Source organism: Triturus cristatus, chromosome 2_2 (assembly GCF_964204655.1).
Source record: "Triturus cristatus chromosome 2_2, aTriCri1.1, whole genome shotgun sequence".
Lineage (NCBI taxonomy): Eukaryota > Metazoa > Chordata > Amphibia > Caudata > Salamandridae > Triturus > Triturus cristatus.
In genome coordinates this window covers 964,278,618-964,306,070 of record NC_140582.1, presented here as the reverse complement: position 1 = coordinate 964,306,070, position 27,453 = coordinate 964,278,618, and the positions used below count along the sequence as shown (strand labels likewise).

Sequence of the window (27,453 nt, the reverse complement as noted above, 5' to 3'; positions counted from 1 at the left end):
CTGATTGATTGATTCTCGGGTCTCCTGTCCCAATCATGTGTAATGTTGTTGCATGACATTTCCTTCCCCCCAAATACCCTGAAAAGCCAAACAATTTATGGATGGAACTCAAGTCTTCGCACCTGATCTTTCGGATCTGCGAGTGTTTAACCTTAGTGCTGTGTTAAACCATTATCAATCCCCTCATCTTCATTTGGCCTATAAAGTAATTTTTGAGTTACACTGCACTCGCATCCTTGGCAGCGTCCTTGAGCTCAGAATAGTCAAGCTCTCTTTCTTGTCTCCAATGGCAGCCAAAATAAATCTAAAATCTAGGCCAGGCCATAGATTGTGATGTGAAAATCCATACATCTCTTGAATAGCTTCTGTATGGGAGCATGGCTTGAACGTTAGCAGACAGTGATATGTATAATGGTCCTCCTGACGAGACATTCATGGGAAATATGTTTTCAAAAGGGAGTGAAGCAACTGAAAACACCTTCAATGAGTGCCTACAAATTCATTGCAAATAAATGACTTCATTAACCCCAAATCAGGCATAACAAAATATTACAACAATTAGGTTAAACAACTAAAACAAAAGAATAACAAAACAAATTAACCATTTCCCATGATACCAGACGGCATCTAAAACCTCTCATCCATAACAGTAGCTTTTCGCATTAAGAGATTACTAGATTAAAGCTGCATAACCCTGCAAACGGCCTTAAATACATGGGGGCATATTTACAAGCCCCATTCAATGTGGCTTATTGCCACCTTGAAAATATTCCCCTTTCCACTGCAGTCCTCTGTGGCAAAGGGGCGTGCAATGGGTGTTGCTGTGGGCGTTCCACCGCAACACCCATTGCTTTTTTACGCTAAAAGGCTGAGTGTTCGCCAAAAACAGCGCCATTCTAACGCCATAGATTACCAGGTGTTAGAATGGTGATGACGAGGAGAAATGATACATTTCTCCTCGTTTTTTGCTCTTTCTATGTGTGCTACATTCTGCATTCTGCAGCACACATAGAAAGAGCAAATCACCATGAATTATTGTTTATGTACTGTACGGTGTCCCTTCCTACACATAAAAATCGCCCCTGCAGGCCAGGCACCCTTACAACATGGCAGCAGGGTGCCTGCGCTGGCACCAGGCAGCTTTTTTTGTACCAACGTTAAGGGAACACTGGGGTGCGCTGTATTCTTGTGAATATGAAGAGGACGCATTTCTGCATTTTAAAATGGTGGCGTGCGGCGCTGCTGAATTTGGCACAGCTCCACGCTCCGTCATTTTTCTGTAAATATGCCCCATGGATTTTCTGGAGGTGAAGGGTAGCCCTCAATTGTGTAGCGTCTATCTGCTCAGATTTAGCACCATTTGCAGGCGAGGGTTCTTCATGGTTTGGTCAGCGCTGCAGTGTCCGTGACTCCTACTGGGATGTTAAACCCATTTATCCTTGACAGCTGCTCCAGGACTGCTCCTTTATCATCTTCTGCATTAGACCCATCACTCTACTCTGGCTTGGATTTGAGAGACACTTCTTAAACACTTCAGTCTTTTTCTGGCAGGAGTAGGTAATAGTTACTCATGAGAAATATGAACCTGACAGCATAGTAGAGTAGTGCTTGGAGCTTGTCAAGTAACTTCTTGGTTGTATTAGGAAAAACTGGCATGCAGCACTGCTGCCTTCACCAGTACCTAGCTTTCGATTCAGGCTCACCTTAGTAATTCAAAAGAGAGTGACAAAGTGCACACCGGTTTTTTCAAGAGTTTCTCAGTGTTGCGTTTATTCGCGTGCTGGCCCAGAATCGTGGTCTGCCCAAAGCCACGTACTTATGAAAGACATTGGAAACAATGGGGTAACCTCTCACCCCATTTCTGGACGCACAGCGATGAATATGTGCATACCAATAATGCAATATGTTAAACCAAGTTTACTCCAAAATGTATTCAAAGCTCATCAGAGTTATTCACGGTATCCAGGATTTATCCATAGTCACTTGTGAGACATCTTACTGATATCACTGTAACCTCAAACGCTACAGACATGCCGTGGCCTTAATCGGTAGCTAGGAGTGCATATAAGTGATCTTCATTAATCCATCATGGTAACCCAATGCATTTCGGGCCTTCACTTATCACTTATATGCACTCCTAGCTACCGATTAAGGCCACGGCATGTCTGTAGCGTTTGAGGTTACAGTGATATCAGTAAGATGTCTCACAAGTGACTATGGATAAATCCTGGACACCGTGAATAACTCTGATGAGCTTTGAATACATTTTGGAGTAAACTTGGTTTAACATATTGCATTATTGGTATGCACATATTCATCGCTGTGCGTCCAGAAATGGGATGAGAGGTTACCCCATTGTTTCCAATGTCACCTTAGTAATTGCCATTTTCTCAGTTTTAGACTTAAACTAGATAGGCAAATGTAATATGGGTTTTCAAGAAAAGCAACTGGTAAATAATTCGGTCACTCTGGAAGTCACTCTGGAAGTCCTGCTGCCACATTTGGTGGCTAGAACTGCATGATGCATTGTAACACTCCTATTGCAGATACTGAAATATAGTTTGACTTTATATCATAAAGTAGGGGTTAAATACAAAAAAAGCAACATGTCACCGATGTGCACATTTGTATGAGCACATTGAGAGCACCGTGCCTAATGTGGTGCCACATGACACATTAATCATAGGCCTGTATTTCCTGTATCCCCCTGCAGAGGTTAGTGCACTACACTTTCATGGAGTAGCAGGAACACCCATTGTTGTGTGACTGTGTGATGCAGGCCCCCTCACCTTGGAGTGTATCAACTACCCCCCTGGTGGCACCCGGTGTGACAATCTCTCTGGTGCCCCCGCATGACCTCCTCCTCTTATTCCCTCCCTTCCTACCACCCGACTAAAGTGCCCCTCATCTCTCCATAGCCCCTCTCTCACACACATACATTTCATGTGTTTCAGAGAGGTGGTACAGGCTAGCTTTATTAATCCATTGAGCAATCAACATAAAATACAGATCTGTTCTTTGCAGCAAGCCTATTAACCCTCTGCGCTACTTAATGGCGTGTCAATACTCCCAAAACAAAACTCTGATCTGTGTCTAGCAGGAACATTAATCACAAGAGTTATCATGACATTTTTATTGCTGCCTGAAAGCTGGCCGCACAAGGAACTCTGCAGCAGGTGCTGTTAAATCGTTATTGCTAAACACAGTGTCCCACTTCCATGTCAGCACCCAGTCAGTGTGTGTCCACCGGTCGCACCGCCTTAAAGCCGGCGCTGAGCGGTGAAAAAGAACAAATTCTGTCTGTGTGGATTTGTCCACACAGACAGGGTTTGCACACATGCACTTAGCCTGACCGGAAGCTGGATTAGACCCTTCAGCTTCCTCATGGTGTCTGTGGGAATCTCCACCACTTTGGTTCACGGACATTCATAACATCTCACACTAAATTAGTTTACCACTGTGCATGCTTTTTACAACGGGAAAGTACGCAGGCTCGCAGAGACAAAGAGGGCTCTCTCTTCTCCATTGGTAAACACTCCATTTCAAGTGAGGAAACCCTCCCTTTATATTTTGTTATCAGGAACAGCACCCGCATATTCACCTTGAGAGAGGAAGGCTTCTTTAACATCTGTTCCTCTTGCAGAGAGAGTATGAGCTTTGTTTCCCCCTCTTCAAAATACAGCAGCAGAAAAGTTATGCCTCAATTCAGACATAATCTTAGTTATTTTTACCTCCTACATTCCTGTCTTACTCTTTCAAATTATTCATGACACAGAGCCCTCTTTTCTTTTTTTGTATTTCCTTTCCTTTTGCTGGGGGTCTGTTTCCTTCATTTACTACTATGTCCTTGAAAATAATATTTCCTGCTATTACTCTGGAGTTTCCCCTTTAAGTCTCTTTTTTTGAGCTCTAGTTTTAGACTTACTCTTCCGTTGGAAATATGCTTGTCACTTGTACAGTGTTACTTGACTTTAGCAATTTCAGTCTCTAAATGTTATGCTCACACCTTTCCATATCTTCAATGTATCATGTTTTAATTTCAAAGATCTTGCAATGTATCCCATTCAGCCTTACAGGCGATCATCCTCCTAACTTTTTCTCAAGAAAGCCCATTCTCTACTCATGTAATGTTTCATCCTATTTACTCCATGTCTGACACTTACTCATAGTCACTTTGACACTCACTCCCTATCTCTGGGGATGGAACCTCCAAAACTGAACATGGTGCTTAAAATGAGGATTCAGCACTGTGCTGTGAACAGTGTTAACATAACGTTGTTTCAGCAGATTATTTCCTTGCCAATTCACTCCCCATTCCTCTTGATTATTTGCAGATTTGTCAGACATGTTGGTTTTTCTGTTGCTTCCAGTCTTATAATCTAACTCTCTAAACTTCAGTCCTGTATTCTTGGGACTTCTGATGCTGCAGCTTGTGGCTTTATCATTGGCTACACTGAACTTAAACTAACAACACATAAGATATTTTTCCCTGTTTTTTAAGCATTCTTTTATTTCCCCCACGCAACTCTGTCAGATTCAACAATTCTCTCTCTTTTTAAAAAAAATATTTTATTGAGAACAGGAAATATAGTCAGCCAAGTAACAAATCAAAACGAACATATAAAATCAAATAATTAGCCGAGCGAGTATACCATTACTTTAGACACAATGTCAAAGAGAGATTTGATGGAGTCAACAAAAATAATAGTTATCATGAGAATCTTTTACACAATCAGTTCAACAATTCTCATCACAAATCTTTGTAGCATCTGTAATGTGTCCTGAAGAGTGGTTTATAAATTCAAGAATGAAAACTAAAGAGTGCTCGTCTAAAACAGTGGGGACTCCACTTACTGCCTTCTGTTGCTATGAGTGGACTTCACTTGGCAGCACTTTATATCAGATGCTTTCCTAGTCAACCAACCTGGTTTCATCTCAAATCTATTAGCTGTCTGTATGGAACATAATTGAACAGTCCATATCGCATCAGATCATATGCAATGCTCTGACTTGACCCATTTCCCTAACCACTAAGTCTCAATTTTCCACATTTTCAACAAAAACCAAAAGTGAGTCCTTACGTTTGATCTCCCTTTCCACTTCGAAGCCAGAATAATTTACGGAATCTTTTATAAAGGAGAGCTACTAAACTGTTACACCAGCCTGAACGAATGATTAACTTTTACAGACATAAACATGAATTTTCTGTGTGCCATTTGCATGCAATTATAACCACCTATCACAACATACATAATTATTTTTACATCTTGATCATGCACTTTAATTGTTGAAAGTTTTATGCACATACATCGAATTATGTATTTCTTAACTTTGCCCTTATTAGTAAAATATAGATATAGTCACCAGTTTTCACATTTAGGTTTCACCTACTGCCTATATCACAACTAAGAGTAGACAAAGCAGAACAATTACATACACAATGGCACATTTTTGCCACTGGACAAGGTGAGCAAGAGTGTTAGAAAATTAGAGAGGAAGAAACAAATTATATCAAGCTGTAGATGGTAAAAGTAAAAAAGATTGGAGAAGAGATCTAAATCGACTAAAAATACTGTTGATGTAAGAGGGCTAATGGAAATTTATCTTTTTTACCGCCCACTGATAAAGTCTTAAAATCGTCAGTTCTTGAGAAAAATAATACACTCAAAACACTAATAGAAGGAGAATAACAGGTAAGAGATGTATTTATTTATTTGTGATTTGGTTGAGTAAGTCCCAGGTCCATAGGGACATTAAAGTGCTTCACAAAGAGTTAATGAGAATACAAATAAGTTGTAGCATTAGTGCAGAAATATCACCATATGCAGTTAAATCCATTTACACAGTTATATGTGGAAAACAAGAATGATCGTTGGAAAAAAATATGTTAAAAAAAAAAGCATAAAGTAAACAGAGACCCGAATGTATCACATTATAATCTAACAAACTTATCGGAGCAAAAGTTATATCTACAGTGAAGTGCAGTGAAAGCAGTAATTAAGGGAAAAGAACAAAACACACCATTAATCATCCAACACCAAGCAGGTAGGCAACCCCACGCCGTGTCAGCTTTCGGACATGTGGGGAATGGGGTTGGCCTATGACCAGGCCCTGCACCCAACCCCTGCTGGTGCAGCACCTCCCTGCTGCACACAAGCAAGGCGCAGCAGGGGGTTGGGTGCACGGTCTGGTGCCCAAAGCCCCGTAGGCACGCACGGCTGAATATTAAGGGTGTTATTGTGAGAAAGGTAGAACTACTGATTTTGTGCCAGAACACCAACTTATAAAAAATGGGTATATTGGCTTTTATGCACCTAAGCCAGGCAGAACCCACCACTCTAGTCAGGGCAATGGAGTTACACGGATAAGATAACCCCTGCTCACCCCCTTGGTAGCTTGGCAGAGCAGTCAGGCTTATTCTGGAGCCAATGTGCAAAGCGTTTGTGCAACACATTCTCACACCAGTGACACACTAAGCACACCACAAAAGAGACTCCACACAAGGTTATATAAATAATCCTTTGTATTGCACAAAAAAACACATTAGTTCACAATCACATACATAACTTTGTCACTAGGCACTTGTCATGACATCACATGGATTACACAATCACTTTGCCAATCGGGCAAGTATCATAACTCATCAGCAGTGCACTACAGTAAACAATTGTAAGTTGCACAGGTTCTGGAAACCCCAATACGCTATGGAACACCTCATCCCCCAGTATGGCCATAGACACACAATGAGTGAAAACACATAACATCAGGGCACAACACCTATGAATTGCCAGATGTCCACAAACCATTGGCGCTCTCATGCAGCAGATGGCGAGTACAAATACCATCACCGAAAGGACTAGGGTGCAGCTTCTCCGCACTCCCATTACCCATTATCTGTCAATTCTCCTTCTCGGCATGAAGCACAGAAGCCTCCGGGCCCCTATTATGGGAAATACGGTAATTACCGCTTCCGGCCAGGACTTCCAACACTCCTCTTAATTCCAGTTGAGGAGTGGAGGCCTTCGTCAAGGTTTACCCTGATATGCCCAAAACCACAATGCGCCCGGGTAGGTGATCACCAATGGTGAGGGCACTTACACCCGCACCTCTGGATTCCCAAAAAGGAGGGGAGGCAGGGCCGGTTTGGGCTCTCTACATGGGAGGCCTCAACTGGCTGTCCAGCAAGAGATCCCCTGCAGAAGCGCGCCAGCCTGCGGTGCAACTGCCAACAATCTCGGACCACCCGGCCCCGGGGTGCAGAGAGACGTTCCTTTGCCCTGAGTCCTGGCAGGATTCTCGTCCTCACTCCGTGACTGGCAGAGAGGCCGAAGCACTTCTCCAGCCTCCTGCTCTGCCCACAGACCTTGCTTCCCGGCCTCCAGGTGGTGCTCACCAACCAGGGTTGCAGCTGCTGTCTTTCCCAGCGGCCGCGTTGCTGAGTGTTCCTCTCTGCTTCCAGTGCAGCTCCCTCCAGACTCCCTCCTGTCACTCTGGGCGTCCTCTCCTACTCTGTGTGACAGTTGCTCGGGCAACATCATGCATGCCCACAGGAAGGGGGGTAGGTCTGGCACGAAGACCAAACTTGCAGGAAGCATCAGACAATGCGTGAGAAGCCCGCTTGGAGTTCTATCACCTCAGCCACCAGCAACAACTGACTACGTGCCGAAGCGTTCCACATGCTTTTTTACGGCAGAATGAAGCCCTCGCCTCGGGCTCAGATAAGCAGAGAGAGGCACTCCCAAATGTGCAATTTTTGATAATCCCAGATGCTGAGCAGCACTTCACCACGTGCTGCCTCGCAGAGGCAGGGGCATAACAACACTTGGGCACGATCATGGAGTAGAGTGCAGGCAGGCAGGCCAGCATATCAGGGTTCTTTAAGTTTCAGTTCTTCCGGTAGCCCAACAGGCCCCAGACCAGCACACCAAGCCAGTCCAAGTGGCGGTTTCTTCTGCCAGCCCAACAGCTTCTGGTCACAAGTCCCACGCAGTTTCTTCTCAACATCAGGGGGCCACCGCTCCTGTACTTATAGTGCCAATGTCTTGTTCTGGGGGCACTTCAAACACTATTTTGAAGTGCACAACACCTCCATTCACATTTCCAGTACACGCCCTAGACACACCACAGGGGGGCAGAGACAGCATTGTAGAAGGCAGTCACAGCCATATTAAGGTGCAGGTGCAACTCCTGCCTATTCAGCCAAGGTATATTCAGCCTAGTGGTGAGTCACCCAGAAAAGGCAGGACACACCTCAACCCCCCTTGTGACTGGCTAGAATGAATGCACATCCTCTCTATCCTGTCGGTCAGAACTAGACAGTCAATACACATCCAGGCAGGGCACAAAGACAGATAAGCACACAAATGCCCACTTCTAAAAGTGGCATTTCTAAAATAGTAATAATAAATCTGCTTTGACCAATAACTAGGATTTATCACTACTATTCCATACAAACCAAAGACGGTCACGCTACCCCTCTCAAATCAGAAATTACCACTGAAGCCCATATCAGGGAATCCCCAATGCAAGCCGATGAGAGGGCAACCTCACAGAAGTGAGAAACCAAATAGGCTGTTTATCACTACCAGGATATTCCACACAGCTAAGGCACATGTCCTACCTTTTACCTACACCGCACCCTGCCCACTTTACAAGCCACGTCACTGCGGCAGTAAACTGTGTGCGCAGGCCCTCTAGTGGCAGAGGCCCAAGACAGGTTTGAAAGGCTACTTCGGTGGATGGCGCAAGCAGCGCTGCAAGCCCACTAGTAGCATTTAATTTACAGGCCCCGGGTATATAGGATACCACTGTACAAGGGACTTACAGGTATATTAAATATGCCAAACAGGTGTAGACCAATCTTACCAGGTTTACCAGAGACAGTACATGCCCTTTAACACTAATCATATTATGATCACAATGGGGTAACCCAGTATCCCTCAGAACCTGGGCAGTTTACAAAGATAATACAAACGGTTCTGTCGGGTAAAGAATATTTCTTCTAGCAAAAAACCGTCATTGGTTTGTTTATACGAAGATTAATCAAAACTGACACACATAGAGACCATCAACAGTATTCAAAACAGCTTTATAAATTGCATCATTCATGTATACCTACTTTCAATGGCTGTCAAGGACTAAACGTGAATTCTCAGGGATCGTTCCTTCTGTGTGGCGTCCCCGCCCTACCAGTCCAAATGCCATCCTCTGTCTCTTGGGGTCCCACAGGGTTCCTCACTGAGCCCCACGTTGTTTAACATCTACGTGAGGCCGCTGGCTGAGGTTGTGAAGCTCTGTGGTATGACCATGGTGTCGTACGCAGATGACACCCAGCTAGCGGTCACGATCAGCGGGGACTCTGGGGTGGATGCCCCAAGATTCAGAGATGGACTCAGGGCGGTGGCTGGTTGGATGACGTCCAACTGTCTCCAACTAAACGCCAAAAAAACGGAGGTGATGATCTTTGGGAAGCGGACGGACCTATGGGGAGATACCTGGTGGCCCTCTGAGCTGGGGCCGACCCCCACTCCGGTTGCGGAGATCAAAAATCTTGGTGTTTGGCTGGACCCTTCCCTCAACTTTGTTGGCCACACCAAAAGGACGGCGGCTTGCTGCTTCGGCATCCTGCGCAATCTGCGCCCTGCCCTTAAATACTTCGATGCCGCAACTCGTCAATTGGTGGTGCAAGCAACGGTTTTGGCACGGTTGGACTATGCCAGCTCCCTTTTTATAGGATTAAACCAGGCTGAGTTAACCCGACTTCAAAGAGTGCAGAACGCTGCGGCCAGAGCGATCATAGGTCTTCCTAGGTTTTGCTCGGCCGGTCAATCTTTGCGAGCCTTGCATTGGTTACCCGTTAGGCAGCGGATCCACTTTAAAGTTTTGTGCCTTTCCTTCAAAATTCTGAAGGGCCTATCACCTCCCTTACTGCACCAACTCTTGCGCCCTTACATCCCGGGCCGCACTCTGCGCTCGCTAGACCAAGAATTAGCGGTAGCCCCTCGGTTCAAACTCAGTCGGGTGGGGGGTCGCTCTTTTAAGGTGCGGGCAGCCGCACTCTGGAACGCTCTCCCTTTGAAACTCCGGACCTTTGGTGACCTGCTCTCCTTCCGCAAGGCCGCTAAAACTCATTTATTTTCTGAGCTTTGTTAAATCCTTCACTCCCCAATTTCTTAATAATTATTTCTGTTCCCCAGTTGTGTTGTGTTCGCCACCTTGTCGGTGCGCCGGGACGCTCCTTCGCTGGAGCAGCCGTGCGCAATACAAATAGCACTAACATAACATAACATACTTGTGACAAAGTGACAATTAGTGCTCAGTGCTGTGGTGAAAAGTGCGTAATATATACAGTGTGACTTATGGAAGTATTGATAATTTACAAAAGGCCAGAAAAGCAAATATTTGAAACAGTCTGCAGACGGATTGATTAAGTCTTTATGCAGAGTCTTTTCAACTGATCCATGAAAAAATGTCGACGTTTCAACCCAGGGTAGCTTTACTAGCTAGTCAATACGGGTCTTCATCAGGACAGGGAGTGACAGCCTATGGAATAGTAAGGAATATGGTCAGGTGTGTTCGGGAAAATGGATGCTGTGATCGTTCAAAGCATGCACGGTGAAAACTCACCAATGGGAGCCCGATGTGGCTTCTGGGGCAGGGTAGGGAGATGAACACGCAGGAGCAACAGTCTCCTGTGCGGCGTGGCTGTGATTCTAATCGAGAGAATGAAACTATGTAAGACATAGCCCTTAAGTGGCTGTAAAATTGAAAGGCAATACTGGGAATGCGCTAGTAGACTCACCCGGTAATGGGATATAATCTCTCTCCAGATATGCTCAAAAAGACTCCAAGCGCAATTAATGAAAATTGGAAGGGGTAGCTTCTGTGTCGTCTGATCAAAGTGATCCCCCTGAGGTTCTGTATGGACAAGTGGAAAATCAGTCACAACCTTGCCAAACGTTGTAATCAGATTGGCGGGCAAAGGTAATATTCATATAGGACTCACCCACACAAGGGGATGAATCTCTTCCAAGGCGGCAAGGGGGTTGAGTGGGGCATAGGCAAACGTCCTGTGTCCTCAGATCGATTAAATCACACTGAGGTCCTGTGAATTTAAGGGTAAAGGGAAATTAATCTCTTACAAATCAATCGAGTAGGGCAAGGTGGCTGGACCGTAATATTATCCGCTCACCTTCGAAATGGGCCCGGAAAGGAAATTACTTCATGTCTGGACGAGCGCAGGCAAGCGTCCTGTCTCCTGAAAAATCTGTCCGTGAGTGTTTGACAACCGCTGTCAGTTAATAGACAGATTGAGGCGCGTGTACGTGGCGTGAGCAACCGCGTCATGCGTTCGTTGCTAGGAGACGCTCTCTGTTGGAAACGGCCTTTTTTGCAGGGTTATCCCCAAACTTTTTGCTTCTTCCTCCTTTATTTTTTCTGACCCGTGGTTGTTGGCAATAGGACTCTGGGCACTTTACCACTGCTGATCAGTGCTAAAGTGCATATGCTCTCCGTATAAATTGTTATATTGATTGGTTATCCATGATTGGCATATTTGTTTCACCTGTTAGCCCCTAGTAAAGTGCACTGCGTGTGCCAGGGCTGGTGATTCAAATGCTACTAGTGGGCTGCAGCACTGATTGTGCCACCCACAGGAGTAGCGCTAAAATGATGTCTTAGGCCTACTTGCAGTGCCTATGTGCAGTCCAGGACTGCCATGTCGACCTGGCCAGTGCACCCACTGACCAGGCCTTATCCTTCCCTTTCTGTACATGTCAGGCATCCCTATGGTGGCCCTAGGTACCCCCCTGGGCTGGGTGCAGTGTATCTGAAAGGTAGGGCATGTACTGGGGTGTGTAACATGCCCTGGTAGTGAATTACAGCCATTTTCGTTTTTCACTGCTGAGAGGCTATCTTGCCCATAGGATAGAATGGGGAAGGCTGTTTACATGCCTATCTTCCCATAAGGGCAAGATAGAAAATCCAAGTTTGGTATCTCTGTGTTCAGAATTTAATTATACATCTTTTTAGCAAGATGGTTTTTAAATTCACTGTGTGAGAATAGCACTTTTTAGAAAGTAGCTATTCTCCTGTTTAACCTTCCTGTGTGCCTGTGTGCTGGTTGGCTGACTGGTGTCATGTGATGGGCTAGGTGGCTCCAGGAGCCTGGATGAGTCAGCAGCAGGGTGAATAGGGAGATCTGCTTTAGATGGGTGGGAGGAGTAGTCCCTGGGTTTGAATAGGGCTGTCCCTGCCAAACACAAAGCTGGCTCCACCCCCTGCTGGAAAGGCTGAGGACTCTGCCTCTGCTGGCACAAAGAAGGCTCCACCTCCTGCTGAGCGTCTAACGACCCTGCCCCTCACTCTGAAAGGAACCAGGTGCTCCAGAGCAGAGCACACCCAGGAACCGGTTTGAGCAGGGGAATCCCCCCACTGGAACAAAGAGAGACAAAGACTTGGAGGGGTATAAGAAGAGGACCCCAGACACCTAAAACTTTAGATCACTTTGGAACTAAGAAGAAACCTCTGCCAAGGAGAAAGCTGGAAGAAACTGAAGAGGAGAAGACTGCCTGCTTGCTGTTTTGCTTTGCTGCCAAGGAGAGGGGAAGGACTTTGCTGTGTCCCCTTCTTTTGATTCTGATCTCCAAGGGCCTGAGAAGAGCTGGCTCCCTGTTAAGAAGTCCCAGGAACAAAAGGACTTCACCACCAGCTCCCCTGGAACTCTGCTGAAGGAGTTCTGACCTGCCTTGGAGTGCTTGCCCAGTCTTGGGGCTCCAGGAGGTCGTTTTGCTGTGTTTGGGAGCTGGGAAGCAGAAGCGTGAACAAGAGTGACTGGTACCCAACGCATCATCCGATTGCGTGTCGCAAGACGAGAGTGCGTGGAAAATTTCATCGCAGCACCATCGCAACACGCAGGGTCTCCGCATCGCCGAGTGCGTCGAGCATCGTCCCGAAGCGTGAAGCTTCCTGCCATTGCGAGGGTTGTCGCAGAACCAGTTTGCGGGCCGCACCACTGCCGGTGCGTGAAAAGTCTCCAATCGCTGCGTGCGTCGACGCAGAGTCCCGTTCTGTGGCGCATCGAGAGTTGCGGCGCCGGAAGGCAACGCTGCGCCACGCATTGCACCACATCGAAGAGTGTCGCATCGAACCTGTGCGTGAAGCTTCCCCCTAAGAAACCTACGCAACGAAAGCCAAAGGTATCGCATCCTCCCCCTACAGATCGGAGCCGGCGCATCCACCTCTGCTGCGTGAAGCAGGGCTGCTGCAAAGCCTCCCCAGGATCTCAGGAGCATCGCATCGCCTTTGCCATCTTCCTTGTTATAGCTTTTGGGAACCTTATCGCAACTACAGGTACTGTTGGGCACGAAAGTGTCGCATTTTGTGCATTGAGAGCCGCATTGTGCAGGACACTGACTTTGACATCCTGGAGTACTTTCTGCAAACTCTTGAACTATCCTTAAAGTAACCTTTTTGAATTATATGTTGGTTTGTCTGTAATATTTGGTCTTGTGAAGTTTTTAGTAAAGATACATTATTTTTCTAAAACTGGTGTGGAGTAAATCTGTGGTGTTTTCACTGTGTTACTGTGAGTGTTGGTACAAATACTTTACACATTGCCTTTGATAGCCTAGACTGCTCAGGCCAAGCTACCTAGAGGGTGAGCAGGGGTTATCTTAACAGTGTATCCCCCTTTCCCTGACTAGAAGCAAGGGTCCCTACTTGGACAGTGGTACCTACCCTGCCAACTAGAGACCCCCAGATCTAACATTGGTGGTCAGCGGTGAGGATTGAACTTGTATTTGTACTTGACCCACAGTAATTGGTGTACATCACTAGGAGTGCAGACCAATAGACAACCACATGCTGTATTTTTGATTCTATTTTGGAGTAACTCTTCAAGAGCATCATGTCTCAGGTGGCAACAAGTGAGAGGGCAGAATTGGAGTTTTCCATGGAGGATCTGTATTCGTACAAGGTTGAGGAGCTCAGGCAATTCTGCAAAGACGTTGGTTGCCCTGTGAAAAGCGGAGCTAGAAAGGATGTGCTACAAAGAGTCTTGAAGGCCTGGTGGGAGGCCCGAGAGGAAAGTGATGCAGATGAAGAGGATGGTTTTGCTTCCCAAGCTCTGCCCGTGGTCGGACCATTCTCAAGGGCTGGCAGCTCCCATTCCAGTAGGAGTCTCACTCCAGAGGAGTTGGAGGAGAATCAAAGGGCTAGAGATCATGAGTTAGAAGTCATGAGGCTTGAGTTGAAGCTGATGGAAATGGAAACCCAAAACAAAATAGAAGAGAGCAAGAAGATGTATGCCTTGGAAGAATTGAAATTGACCTTGGCACATGAATTAAGAATGAGGGAGCTTGATATGGAGCTCGAGAGGCTTGAGGCCATGAGTGTCTCAGCTGAAGAAGAAAGGTTAGCTCAGGAAGTGAGCTTTGCTGAGTTGGAGGTGGAGTCCAGCTCAGATGGTGGCAGCAAGATTGTAGTTTCTAGTGCTGAGAGAAAGGTACAAACACCCAGAGATGTGGCGCCTAACTTGAGGGAGGGGGTTGACATACACCAGGGAGTTCAGGTTTATGATGTAGTTCCAGTGGAGTGCAGTATCCCTGAAGTGGATTGGGGAACTGGCACAGGGGACCATATTCCTAGTGGTGGGAGGGACACTCTACTGACCCTAGATGAGAGGTACAGGGAGAGGGGTTCCCCCATGGTAGAAACCTTGGTGTGTGAGTGCGGAGACCGCCCAGAAGAGTGTGAGTTGTGTGACAGAGACAGTCAGATACTGTCTTGCCAATCTCAGGAGAGTGGTATGGGGTACGTGTGTGAGGCACTGGAGGGTGAGGCAAACGGTAGCTTGGTTAACAACTGTGGGGGGCTGTGTGATTCATTTGTTGGAGAGCATATTTTAAGTCCCTGTTTTCCAGAGCTATGCCAACACCCGGTGGAGAGTGAGTTCTCTGGTTCCAGAGAGCTTGCGTTGGAGGCAGACCTTTGGTTGGATGTCAAAAGGTCTGGAGAGGCATTGGGGAGTGATCCCAAAAGGAGTGGCCCGGATATCTTCCAGACCTGTGAGGTGGAAGAGGTTCAGTGTAGCCCGGTTAGGTCCCAGTGTAGTGGGAGGGGTGTAGGGGCTCACGTCCTGTCTCAGTGGAGAAGGGGTGAGTGTGGGACTGTGGGTCCCAAGGTGCCCGAAACCCCGTCTCAGGGCCTGGAGGGTTCCTTAAGAGAACACCAGGTTGGGGGCCTAGACAGTGCTAGTAGGCCATTTGAGGAGGATCTCCTAGTGTCAGGAGAACCTGGAGCCTGTGTAAACAGAGCTCCAGTGGTTCTGGTGTCTGGCGGTACCGCTCCAGTTGGGAGGGTGCAGAAGTACAGACTGAGGGGTGAGAGGGGGATGTGTTCCCCAGTGGGAGAACCAGTGGGTCAGGGACCAGCCAGAAGGGCTGAGTCCCCTAGGAGTGACCATGGTGACACCACTTCTGTCCTGGGGGATCTTCGCGCACTGTCAGGTGGACAGGGGCCGGGAGATCTGTGCCAGGCAGACTGTCACGAGACACATGAGTCATGTGTCACCCTCGGGGAGATACTGTGTGAGTCCCCAGAAGTCCTGGCATGCCAGGCAGGTGTGCAACCGCAGGGTTTAGACCCTAGGTTGGGAGACCAGTTGCTGGAGAGAGGTCCTGAACTGGAGGGAGGGACATTTGTAAGCAGTGTCTCTACCAGTTTGTCTTTGAGGTGTACCGCTCCGAGTAGGAGGGTGCAGAATTCTGGAAGGGGGTGCAGAGGGAGGGAGTCCTCGCCTCTGACCCCGGTTCATCTGGAGGGTGTAGACCCTAGGTTGGAGGGCCAGGTCCGGGGTGTCCCCCCTGACCTGGGATCCCAGTTGCAGGATAGAACCCCTGAACTGAAAAGCCTACCCCAGCCTCCTGTCCAGCCACCGGATACAGGCCCGGAGCTGGTCGGTCAGTGCCAGGTTGTCAGACCCGACCTGACAGGGAAGGGAGTGGACAAAGGGTGCCAAGCACCTGGGGCTACTGCCCCCCACCCTCTGATGCCACAGGGGTTTGAGAGCCCTGAGAGGCATATGGCCTGGGTCTCATCCCTGACCACTGCCACTGGTCACTGCGGCTTGCTTTCTGTCTGTTGGGACACATCTGTGAGCAAGTTAAGGCTAGGTGCTGCACAGGTGGTGTCCACAGGTGAAGAGAAGGGTTCCACATGGGTTGGCGTAGTGGACCCTGAGAGTATGGATGGAGAGATCCAACCGGGTTCAGGAAGGCATAGAACAGGAATAGTACCCTGCTGTTTGGGCCAGTTTCCGTGTTCTATCGCCCTAAGCAGGGAATCCCATCGTGGTATCCCTTGGTCTACCCTGGCTTTAGGCTGGAAGGGGGTTGTGTTGGAAACGGCCTTTTTTGCAGGGTTATCCCCAAACTTTTTGCTTCTTCCTCCTTTATTTTTTCTGACCCGTGGTTGTTGGCAATAGGACTCTGGGCACTTTACCACTGCTGATCAGTGCTAAAGTGCATATGCTCTCCGTATAAATTGTTATATTGATTGGTTATCCATGATTGGCATATTTGTTTCACCTGTTAGCCCCTAGTAAAGTGCACTGCGTGTGCCAGGGCTGGTGATTCAAATGCTACTAGTGGGCTGCAGCACTGATTGTGCCACCCACAGGAGTAGCGCTAAAATGATGTCTTAGGCCTACTTGCAGTGCCTATGTGCAGTCCAGGACTGCCATGTCGACCTGGCCAGTGCACCCACTGACCAGGCCTTATCCTTCCCTTTCTGTACATGTCAGGCATCCCTATGGTGGCCCTAGGTACCCCCCTGGGCTGGGTGCAGTGTATCTGAAAGGTAGGGCATGTACTGGGGTGTGTAACATGCCCTGGTAGTGAATTACAGCCATTTTCGTTTTTCACTGCTGAGAGGCTATCTTGCCCATAGGATAGAATGGGGAAGGCTGTTTACATGCCTATCTTCCCATAAGGGCAAGATAGAAAATCCAAGTTTGGTATCTCTGTGTTCAGAATTTAATTATACATCTTTTTAGCAAGATGGTTTTTAAATTCACTGTGTGAGAATAGCACTTTTTAGAAAGTAGCTATTCTCCTGTTTAACCTTCCTGTGTGCCTGTGTGCTGGTTGGCTGACTGGTGTCATGTGATGGGCTAGGTGGCTCCAGGAGCCTGGATGAGTCAGCAGCAGGGTGAATAGGGAGATCTGCTTTAGATGGGTGGGAGGAGTAGTCCCTGGGTTTGAATAGGGCTGTCCCTGCCAAACACAAAGCTGGCTCCACCCCCTGCTGGAAAGGCTGAGGACTCTGCCTCTGCTGGCACAAAGAAGGCTCCACCTCCTGCTGAGCGTCTAACGACCCTGCCCCTCACTCTGAAAGGAACCAGGTGCTCCAGAGCAGAGCACACCCAGGAACCGGTTTGAGCAGGGGAATCCCCCCACTGGAACAAAGAGAGACAAAGACTTGGAGGGGTATAAGAAGAGTACCCCAGACACCTAAAACTTTAGATCACTTTGGAACTAAGAAGAAACCTCTGCCAAGGAGAAAGCTGGAAGAAACTGAAGAGGAGAAGACTGCCTGCTTGCTGTTTTGCTTTGCTGCCAAGGAGAGGGGAAGGACTTTGCTGTGTCCCCTTCTTTTGATTCTGATCTCCAAGGGCCTGAGAAGAGCTGGCTCCCTGTTAAGAAGTCCCAGGAACAAAAGGACTTCACCACCAGCTCCCCTGGAACTCTGCTGAAGGAGTTCTGACCTGCCTTGGAGTGCTTGCCCAGTCTTGGGGCTCCAGGAGGTCGTTTTGCTGTGTTTGGGAGCTGGGAAGCAGAAGCGTGAACAAGAGTGACTGGTACCCAACGCATCATCCGATTGCGTGTCGCAAGACGAGAGTGCGTGGAAAATTTCATCGCAGCACCATCGCAACACGCAGGGTCTCCGCATCGCCGAGTGCGTCGAGCATCGTCCCGAAGCGTGAAGCTTCCTGCCATTGCGAGGGTTGTCGCAGAACCAGTTTGCGGGCCGCACCACTGCCGGTGCGTGAAAAGTCTCCAATCGCTGCGTGCGTCGACGCAGAGTCCCGTTCTGTGGCGCATCGAGAGTTGCGGCGCCGGAAGGCAACGCTGCGCCACGCATTGCACCACATCGAAGAGTGTCGCATCGAACCTGTGCGTGAAGCTTCCCCCTAAGAAACCTACGCAACGAAAGCCAAAGGTATCGCATCCTCCCCCTACAGATCGGAGCCGGCGCATCCACCTCTGCTGCGTGAAGCAGGGCTGCTGCAAAGCCTCCCCAGGATCTCAGGAGCATCGCATCGCCTTTGCCATCTTCCTTGTTATAGCTTTTGGGAACCTTATCGCAACTACAGGTACTGTTGGGCACGAAAGTGTCGCATTTTGTGCATTGAGAGCCGCATTGTGCAGGACACTGACTTTGACATCCTGGAGTACTTTCTGCAAACTCTTGAACTATCCTTAAAGTAACCTTTTTGAATTATATGTTGGTTTGTCTGTAATATTTGGTCTTGTGAAGTTTTTAGTAAAGATACATTATTTTTCTAAAACTGGTGTGGAGTAAATCTGTGGTGTTTTCACTGTGTTACTGTGAGTGTTGGTACAAATACTTTACACATTGCCTTTGATAGCCTAGACTGCTCAGGCCAAGCTACCTAGAGGGTGAGCAGGGGTTATCTTAACAGTGTATCCCCCTTTCCCTGACTAGAAGCAAGGGTCCCTACTTGGACAGTGGTACCTACCCTGCCAACTAGAGACCCCCAGATCTAACACTCTCCGTACGGGAAACTACTCAGGAGTAAGTGATTAGTAAAATAACACTAAATTCTGGTTAGGTTAGTGTTGAGGACGGTCTCGTCATGGAGCGTGGAGTCTAAAAACCTATTCAAGGACTATTACGACTGGTGTGGATGAGTCGCGGTATATGAAAGTGAAACAACGCTTGTTACCAAGTAACGCAATACGAGGCTCGCTCATTGATAATTGCGCATTGTGTTAAACAGCGATATCCTCTATCCTTCTGAAAGTGTAAAGTCAACATACACATTTGGATTGAAAGGGATACACATACAAAGGATAACTCGTCCCAAGTTCATAAATTAAACATTGCCCAATAATAAAACATTAAGCTCTATTTCATGTATTTTCAATAAACATGTAGCGCAATCGTAGAATGTAAATAATCATAGGATTGATGCTTAAACATTAACCATTAGTACACCCTAGACTTTTCTGCATGTATTGTAGCATCATACATACAGGCTATTCATGTAATTTAAAGCTTTACACACAGGTTTATAAAAATTAAGTTTAAGAACATTCACAAAAGAGTAACGCGCCAACGTGCAGCGGATACTTAGGTTTCTCAAATAATACAGTAATCTGGAGGACTTAGTATGCAACATATTGGAATACATTTGGAGGTTAAGAAGCTAGAGTTGTCCCATCTACCTCACAGTCTCCTCAATTTCGTTCAACCCGGTCTGTACCGAGTTGAGCGAGTAGGAACATTCACAAAAGAGTAACGCGCCAACGTGTAGCGGATACTTAGGTTTCTCAAATAATACAGTAATCAGGAGGACTTAGTATGCAACATATTAGAATACATTTGGAGGTTAAGAAGCTAGAGTTGTCCCATCTGCCTCGCAGTCTCCTCAATTTCGTTCAACCCGGTCTGTACCGAGTTGAGCGAGTGAATCCATCTACATTCTTTGTAGTTAAGGGCCACAGAGATTGCACCTCCTCTTACATTAGGGCTGACCTTCTCTAGGATCCACCATTTAATACTGTCTGGGGAGTGATTGTGTGTCATGAAATGCTCGACCATGGGTGCGCCTTGCACTTTGCATCTTATTCTGCTCATATGCTGAAGGATTCTAGCCTTTGCTTTCTGGATGGTTTGTCCTACATAAATCAGACCACAGGGGCAAAGGATGGCATATATAACATACGAGCTATTGCAATTGGTGAAGTGGGGCAATTTGTATGTTTTGTTCTCATATGTAAAACTCGTCCCCTCTTGGCAAAAGTCGCATGCCTTGCATTGCCCACATTTGTGGTGTCCGGTCAAGGGTGGTAGTCCAAAGTAGTTCCTTAGGTCAGGTTGCTTCGGTGGTTCAAGAAATGCTCTTACAACAGTATTCTTGATATTTTTGCCCCTCTTAAAAGCAAAGATGGGGTCCTGCTGAGTCATAAGCTCGCTCGCTACCAGGTTCCAATATTTCTTTACGATCTTTTTGATGTCATTGCTTTTGGTGTTAAATGTCGTAACACAGACGATATTATCTTTTTCGGTGTCCTTAGCCTTGACCTCCAAAATCCTTTGTTAGAGACACTATGCACATCATACAACTTTTGGAGGGTCAGGCATTCGATACACAAACACAACTGCTTGTAACACTGGATGTTTCTTCGCTTTATACTTCAATCCCTCAAGATAAAGCGTTGGAGGTCATTAGAACAACCCTAGACGAACGTCAGAGACCCCACTGGATTCCAACTGATTTCTTGATCACACTCTTAGAGATCGCAATGAAAAATAATTACTTTGTTTACCAGAAACAGTTTTACTATCAGTGCAAAGGAGTGGTGATGGGAGCCACATATGCGCCAAGCTTGGCGAATATCTTTATGGACCATTACGAAGAGGAACACTTGTACAGCCACCAAAATCCATACCTCAACCAGATTGCGGTATGCAAACGTTACATTGACGACGTTATTATGGTGTGGTCCGGTGATAACAAAGAGTTGAATAACTTTCATGAGTGGCTCAACGCCAGGTCGAATGACATTCAGTTTACAATAACAAGTAACAACGAGTCAATAGATTTCTTGGATCTCACTTTTCGAGTGGAGGAAGGGCTTTTGTACTGTGACCTCTATCGAAAACCCATGGAAAGAAATACACTGCTAAGATATAACTCACACCACCCTCGTAATCTGAGGGACAATTTGCCCTACGGACAATACCTGAGACTGAGAAGAAACTGTACCCGAAGAGTGGATTTCTTTAAAGAATCAGATATTCTCACAAATCGTCTGAAGGAGAGAGGTTACCCACTGGATTACTCAAACGAGCAAAAAAATGCGCTTGGTACTGTCCACGAGACCAACTCTTGGAGGTCAAGGCTAAGGACACCGAAAAAGATAATATCGTCTGTGTTACGACATTTAACACCAAAAGCAATGACATCAAAAAAATCGTAAAGAAATATTGGAACCTGGTAGCGAGCGAGCTTATGACTCAGCAGGACCCCATCTTTGCTTTTAAGAGGGGCAAAAATATCAAGAATACTGTTGTAAGAGCATTTCTTGAACCACCGAAGCAACCTGACCTAAGGAACTACTTTGGACTACCACCCTTGACCGGACACCACAAATGTGGGCAATGCAAGGCATGCGACTTTTGCCAAGAGGGGACGAGTTTTACATATGAGAACAAAACATACAAATTGCCCCACTTCACCAATTGCAATAGCTCGTATGTTATCTATGCCATCCTTTGCCCCTGTGGTCTGATTTATGTAGGACAAACCATCCAGAAAGCAAAGGCTAGAATCCTTCAGCATATGAGCAGAATAAGATGCAAAGTGCAAGGCGCACCCATGGTCGAGCATTTCATGACACACAATCACTCCCCAGACAGTATTAAATGGTGGATCCTAGAGAAGGTCAGCCCTAATGTAAGAGGAGGTGCAATCTCTGTGGCCCTTAACTACAAAGAATGTAGATGGATTCACTCGCTCAACTCGGTACAGACCGGGTTGAACGAAATTGAGGAGACTGCGAGGCAGATGGGACAACTCTAGCTTCTTAACCTCCAAATGTATTCTAATATGTTGCATACTAAGTCCTCCTGATTACTGTATTATTTGAGAAACCTAAGTATCCGCTACACGTTGGCGCGTTACTCTTTTGTGAATGTTCCTACTCGCTCAACTCGGTACAGACCGGGTTGAACGAAATTGAGGAGACTGTGAGGTAGATGGGACAACTCTAGCTTCTTAACCTCCAAATGTATTCCAATATGTTGCATACTAAGTCCTCCAGATTACTGTATTATTTGAGAAACCTAAGTATCCGCTACACGTTGGCGCGTTACTCTTTTGTGAATGTTCTTAAACGTAATTTTTATAAACCTGTGTGTAAAGCTTTAAATTACATGAATAGCCTGTATGTATGATGCTACAATACATGCAGAAAAGTCTAGGGTGTACTAATGGTTAATGTTTGAGCATCAATCCTATGATTATTTACATTCTACGATTGCGCTACATGTTTATTGAAAATACATGAAATAGAGCTTAATGTTTTATTATTGGGCAATGTTTAATTTATGAACTTGGGACGAGTTATCCTTTGTATGTGTATCCCTTTCAATCCAAATGTGTATGTTGACTTTACACTTTCAGAAGGATAGAGGATATCGCTGTTTAACACAATGCGCAATTATCAATGAGCGAGCCTCGTATTGCGTTACTTGGTAACAAGCGTTGTTTCACTTTCACATACCGCGACTCATCCACACCAGTCGTAATAGTCCCTGAATAGGTTTTTAGACTCCACGCTCCATGACGAGACCGTCCTCAACACTAACCTAACCAGAATTTAGTGTTATTTTACTAATCACTTACTCCTGAGTAGTTTCCCGTACGGAGAGCGTCTCCTAGCAACGAACGCATGACGCGGTTGCTCATGCCACGTACACGTGCCTCAATCTGTCTATTAACTGACAGCGGTTGTCAAACACTCGCGGACAGATTTTTCAGGAGACAGGACGCTTGCCTGCGCTCGTCCAGACATGAAGTAATTTCCTTTCCGGGCCCATTTCGAAGGTGAGCGGATAATATTACGGTCCAGCCACCTTGCCCTACTCGATTGATTTGTAAGAGATTAATTTCCCTTTACCCTTAAATTCACAGGACCTCAGTGTGATTTAATCGATCTGAGGACACAGGACGTTTGCCTATGCCCCACTCAACCCCCTTGCCGCCTTGGAAGAGATTCATCCCCTTGTGTGGGTGAGTCCTATATGAATATTACCTTTGCCCGCCAATCTGATTACAACGTTTGGCAAGGTTGTGACTGATTTTCCACTTGTCCATACAGAACCTCAGGGGGATCACTTTGATCAGACGACACAGACGCTACCCCTTCCAATTTTCATTAATTGCGCTTGGAGTCTTTTTGAGCATATCTGGAGAGAGATTATATCCCATTACCGGGTGAGTCTACTAGCGCATTCCCAGTATTGTCTTTCAATTTTACAGCCACTTAAGGGCTATGTCTTACATAGTTTCATTCTCTCGATTAGAATCACAGCCACGCCGCACAGGAGACTGTTGCTCCTGCGTGTTCATCTCCCTACCCTGCCCCAGGAGCCACATCGGGCTCCCATCGGTGAGTTTTCACCGTGCATGCTTTGAACGATCACAGCATCCATTTTCCCGAACACACCTGACCATATTCCTTACTATTCCATAGGCTGTCACTCCCTGTCCTGATGAAGACCCGTATTGACTAGCTAGTAAAGCTACCCTGGGTTGAATGTCGCCATTTTTTCATGGATCAGTTGAAAAGACTCTGCATAAAGACTTATTCAATCCGTCTGCAGACTGTTTCAAATATTTGCTTTTCTGGCCTTTTGTAAATTATCAATACTTCCATAAGTCACACTGTATATATTACGCACTTTTCACCACAGCACTGAGCACTATATGTCACTTTGTCACAAGTATAATTCACGTTTAGTCCTTGACAGCCATTGAAAGTAGGTATTCATGAATGATGCAATTTATAAAGCTGTTTTGAATACTGTTGATGGTCTCTATGTGTGTCAGTTTTGATTAATCTTCGTATAAACAAACCAATGACGGTTTTTTGCTAGAAGAAATATTCTTTACCCGTCAGAACCGTTTGTATTATCTTTAACACTAATCAGCAGGGTAAAGTGTCCAAAGAAATAAAACCACAAACAACAGGTCAGAATAAAATACAGGAGGAAGGTAAAAAGTTCTGGGATGACCCTGCAAAAAAATGCCAAGTCCAACACATATCAACATATATAAAGCACATGTATTGTCCTTGTCGAAAAATGAACTCTAATTATAATGAAGCAGCTATTTCAATAATTCACAAGTTCAATGTTTAATAAAAGTGATTTTAACCAAGAAGAGGAACCAGGAGTGCTTATTGGTCCAGCATACATGCTCCTATGGTGTTCAAGTATTTCAACAAAGGGTATACAGTTCCTTATGGTAAAGAGAGGGACACAATACGAAGTCGGTCTTAAACTGGGGAGTCAGACCCCCAGTTTGACTCCACAGTTTACAACCGACCGTATATTCTCTCTCTCTCTTCACCATAAGGAACTGCATACCCTTTGTTGAAATATTAAAAGTGATTGCCATTAAAAAATTAAATAAAGGTTTTAAAAAAAAAAAAGCATCAACAAGTCTTTGAGTATTTTTTCAAGATTTTTAAGCTACACAGCGTAGCCATAGAACCGATCACAAAAGAGCTCTGACCTCCAGCTGAAGAACATAGATTTCAAGCTAGGAATACTACGAATATTTATGGTAAGCTCTCCTGGGGTAATGGATTCAATAAACCAGGAACTTACTGATGTTTTTACTGTTGTTGCGGGGCTGCTGCACTCTCTGCAGCCCCTAAACCATACAAAAATATTACTTTCTGGTTCTCTATCCCCAGTACACCACTAGGCTAGAAACAAAATGTTTAAAAAAGCCCTCTCAATGTATTATGGGGAGCTCCTTGCAAAGAACAGTGAATAATTAAAGAGTCACTCATTTATTATTAGTTGAAAAGAAATTCTATTGCGGGTGTCTCGGTGCCTACCCAAGAAACCCAGATATTTATATTTTTGCTGTGGGTTGCCAGGGGAGCCACAGGCCCCCACGGCTCTGCCAGCTGCCTGCAAGCAGCTCCATGGAGAGTGCAGAAGCTAGCAAAACACATTTTTATAAAATACTTTTTTAACAATCTGGGGTGCCTTGGTACCCACCCATAGCACCCTACATCATTATTTATGTAGGAGAGGAGCACCAGGGCCATCACGAACCGCTAGCTCCCTGCTACTGCAGGAGCCGACATCTTGTTATTTTTAAGTCGGATGCCCCGGTACCCACCTAGGGCACCCCACAACATGTCCCACAATGTGGGGTAAGAGTGCATTGGGAGCCAGCATTGAACCCACCCTGAGGGAGCAGTTGTTTTTTTGGAAGAGCAATTTTGTGTTTCCGTGCCTGAGTTGTATCCATTCCCAGAATACAACTCACTGCGAGGTAACTCACTGCGAGTCCCACGTGGGGCTAATATGTGTTAAATTGTGAGTTTCGGAAGAACTGCTGCTTGGCTACGCAGACTGCCTTTGATGAAGGACGCAAAGTCTGAAACACGTCAGGCATGACACTGCTGTATCTGTAATTTCACCAGAGTTGTTTTGCTGCCTGAATAAATTTGAACTTATTGTGAGTGCACTTTACCCGGTTACAAAGTTATTTAACTAAGTAGTACAGCCCCGTCAGGTCTAGAAGTGCACCATTGGAGAGGTCCGAGTCCATGGCGTTTGGAAGGTGAGCAACCCTGTATGGAACAATAAGTGTGGCTTGATATTTGAAAAATGACTCCTGGGCTTTTAACACTGGTAGATTAAAAACTGTGCATGAGTAGCTTTGGCAACCCACAAGGGTAATATTGGGACTTCCATTCCCAGGATACAACTCACTGCGGGGTAACTCACTGCGAGGCTCACGTAGATCTAATATGTGTTAAATTGGGAGTTTCGGAAGGACTGATGCTTGGCTAAACAGACTGCCTTTGATGAAGGACGCAAAGTCTGAAACACGTCAGGCATGACACTGCTGTATCTGCTATTTCACCTGAGTTGTTTTTCTGCCTGAATAAATTTGAACTTAATGTGAGTGCATTATACCCAGTGACAAAGTTCTTTAATTATAGACAGATACATATATACATATCTATCTATCTATCTATCTATCTATCTATCTATCTATCTATCTATCTATCTATCTATCTATCTATCTATCTATCTATCTATCTATCTATCTATCTATCTATCTATCTATCTATCTATCTATCTATCTATCTATCTATCTATCTATCTATCTATCTATCTATCTATCTATCTATCTATCTATCTATCTATCTATCTATCTATATTATATATATATAGATATAGATATATAGCTATATATATAAAAATATGAATGTAAAATGAATGAGGACAGTCGAATACTTGAATATCTGAGGTGTTAACTATTTATCTTAATGATCTTTATGATTTTATAGGGGAGTTTTATGTGTAGAGATTTTAGCTGGTTTTTTAATGTAACTTAATAACATTGAAGGTTTTAGGAACAAGATACGTAAATTTATGTGTCAGTTGTTGTATATAAATAAGTATGCATAAGACTCAGTGATTGAATGAGTGACTGTATGGATAACTGTATACTTGTAAAAGTGTTTTTATAACACACCAAGTATGAGTTATTATCGATATGAATAGATGAAGTGGTGTTTTTATAAGTGTATAGCTAGGTAAAAGTAAGTATGATCCATTGTTTGCATAAGTGAGTAGGATGACTTCATAAGTGATTAGGATGTGTGCTGGTGTGTAATGTCGATATAGGTGTATAAGTATATTTGATAGTGTTCTATTGATCATTGACAGCATGTTTGAGTGAATCTATAGATAAGTGATTACATGTGTGTATAGATCTAAGAATCACTGAGTGGGTGTTTAGAAACTTGTATTGGTGTGTCAATGGTTTTAAATCTGGCACTCTGTATTTTACAGTGAGTGATGAAAGGTTATACTAGTGTATGATGAGGTGTATCTGATTGTCACGTGGATGATGTCATCAGTGATGTCATTTGAGATGTCATCAGTGATGTCACTGACCATGTCATGAATGATGTAATATGTGACATCATCAGCAGTGGATTGCGGGCGCGCGAGATGTAGTTAGTACAACTAACTATATCAGAGGAATTTCAATGGTTTTGTTCGAGTGAAATGTCCAGCTATCTATAACACCCCTAAAACCTATGTTTTTTTCAGTGAATTTCAAAGGTTTTTAAAATGCTAATTCCTAACTATATCAGGCCTGAAACCTATGGTTTTTTCAGTGAATTTCAAAGGTTTTGTAAATGACAATTTTAATGTATTAATTGTTATACTGATTATTTTGATACTGATTAACTACATTTTGTAAACTGTTTATTTTGAGATATTTTATTTTTTTAATTACATTATACATTACAACACAAAATATTCTTTCTCAGAATGAATTACTTTAGTTTAAATACTTTGCAAATAGGCAATAGACTTTTAAGTACAGTAGTTGCAGTTGTTGCAATGAGCAACACACTTTCAAACTCAGCTCAATGT

At 45.2% G+C, this 27,453-nt stretch overlaps 1 protein-coding gene across 4 annotated transcripts in view; it reads right to left on the bottom strand.

Annotated features, from left to right (window-relative positions):
- LDB2 (LIM domain binding 2) overlaps window positions 1–27,453 on the bottom strand; it is a 1,323,491-nt gene that overhangs the window by 173,425 nt on the left and 1,122,613 nt on the right. The window lies entirely within an intron of this gene.